General features: G+C 47.7%; 1 pseudogene; it reads right to left on the bottom strand.

Annotated features, from left to right (window-relative positions):
* Nucleotides 1–207: 207 nt before the first annotated feature.
* Nucleotides 208–1,875, bottom strand: LOC133090517 (ADP-ribosylation factor-like protein 16; annotated as a pseudogene).
* Nucleotides 1,876–2,248: the final 373 nt, after the last annotated feature.

The following is a 2,248-nucleotide window of genomic DNA, read 5'->3' as shown; positions in this document are numbered from 1 at the left end:
CTCTCCCAGCGCTGGAGCCAGACGGCAGATGTCAGGAGTTTCTATAACCTGGGTGCCTCAGTTTACCCATCACTGCAACTCAGCACAGAACCCCATCTTCTAGGGCTTATTCTGCCCTTATAAAAGCAACAGATAGCCAGAGGCCAAGCAGTGCTGCTTCTGCCTTCTTGCCTCAGAGCCGGCCAGCCACGCTTCTCCGCCCTGCAGTCAACCATTAGTTCTGTGGGTGTCCTGGAGCCAGTGCAGCACTTCTGACAAGCCAGTGCCTTTCCGGGCACTGATTTCTACGTGGTGATATTCCGCTTGGCAAAAGCAATGAGGTCCGGGAGCCTGATTAACGACTTCATCTCTTCTATGGTCATGTAACAGGGCAGGTCAATTTTATTGAAGAGAATCAGAACCGATGCTTCTTCAAGTTGTTCTGCGGAAAGGAGACCCAGGAGCTGCGCACATGATGCAGAGAGCTGGGTGGGGTTAGAGGCGTCCACCATGAACAGGAGAGAATGACAGTTTCCATAGTAACTGGACCAGATGGGACCCATGCACCACCCCCCAGCTCCCGGATGGTGATCTTTCTCTGAGCCACAATGTCTGTTAGGTTGGTACCCACCGTGGGCCGCGTCGGGGGAGGCTCACCCAGGTTGCCCTTCCCATCCCGGGAGCTCAGCTGTGCAAGGCAGTCAAGGTCTCCGTAGTGAGGTGGATGGACCTAGAGTCTGTCATACAGAGTGAAGTAAGTCAGAAAGAGAAAAACAAATACCGTATGCTAACACATATATATGGACTCAAAAAAAAGAAAAAAAAAAAAAGGTTCTGATGAACCTAGGGGCAGGACAAGAATAAAGACGCAGACGTAGAGAATGGACTTGAGGACACGGGGAGGGGGAAGGGTAAGCTGGGACGAAGTGAGAGAGTGGCATGGACATATATACACTACCAAATGTAAAATACATAGCTAGTGGGAAGCAGCCGCATAGCACAGGGAGATCAGCTCGGTGCTTTGTGACCACCTAGAGGGGTGGGATAGGGAGGGTGGGAGGGAGGGAGACGCAAGAGGGAGGAGATATGGGGATATATGTATATATATAGCTGATTCACTTTGTTATACAGCAGAAGCTAACACACCATTGTAAAGCAATTATACTCCAATAAAGGTGTTAAAAAAAAAAAAAAAAAAAAGGTCACGGAGCGGGGCCAGGGAGGGAGCACTGGCGGACCCCGCCCCGGGCGCCCCCCGCCCTGCTCACCGCCAGCGCCCCCCGATCCCCATCCCCCCTGCCCGGCGCGGAAGGATCATCTGCAAGCGTTTCACCAACAGCGTCTCCCCCAGGCCCGTGGCAACGAGACTGCTTATTTTTTTATAATATCCTCTCCAAGTTATTTTGAAGTTCTGCTGCTACTTTAATGGAAATATCTTTATTGAATTTCTTTCATTTTATACATGCATGATGGTTGGTTTTAAAATGTCACACCAATCAAAGAAAATGAATATTCTTAGAATTACATTGTTAATAATTCATTAGTTTACAATAATGTATATTGTAAAACAGGAAGAAAAACAGAAACAAAGATTAAACTTTACAGAATGAAAAACAGCCTCTTGCCTCACCCGCTCCCAGTCCAAAACCACTGTCATGTCCCTTTTCAATGTTTGGGTTCTTAGTTTTTCTGGTACTTTCCACCATAACTTTAAGTAATAGGCTTTTGGCTTTGTTTCTTGGTTTACCAACGTTAGATACTAGCACACATTACCTCCTGCTTTAAGGATGATAAGATTCGGCCTCCTGTTTCATGTGGGTACCTGAGAGCTGGTTCATCTACTGGTGAACGCCCGCTGCTTATAACACTGACTCTGGTGGTGATTATGGCCGGCATAGCATGTCTTGCTGGGATATTCTGAGGACCCTTCCTCTGGGTGTTGCGGCTTCATTTCTTCCTGGGATCACTGGCTACCTAGAGCACCAACTCTCCTGTGTCCTCTGCTCATCCTCATTGTTTTAGCCCAGGGGAAAACTCTACTGCTCCTACAAAGACTAACACAAATGATGATCCTTTCCATCACCCCTGGGAACCCTCCTGCTCTCTTTATTGACTGGATTTTCAATTCTGAGCATTCCCAAAGCCACTGGCCAATCAACCCTTGCAGTGTATTGGGCTATGATGCCCTCCAGTCTTGTGTCTCTGTCATTCCAATCCTGTTTGATTTCTCTATTTCAGAAACTTCTTAAGACTACCTAGTATGCTAGGA

This window comes from Eubalaena glacialis, chromosome 4, assembly GCF_028564815.1.
Source record: "Eubalaena glacialis isolate mEubGla1 chromosome 4, mEubGla1.1.hap2.+ XY, whole genome shotgun sequence".
NCBI classification, from domain to species: domain Eukaryota; kingdom Metazoa; phylum Chordata; class Mammalia; order Artiodactyla; family Balaenidae; genus Eubalaena; species Eubalaena glacialis.
This window is presented reverse-complemented; position numbering and strand designations above follow the sequence as displayed.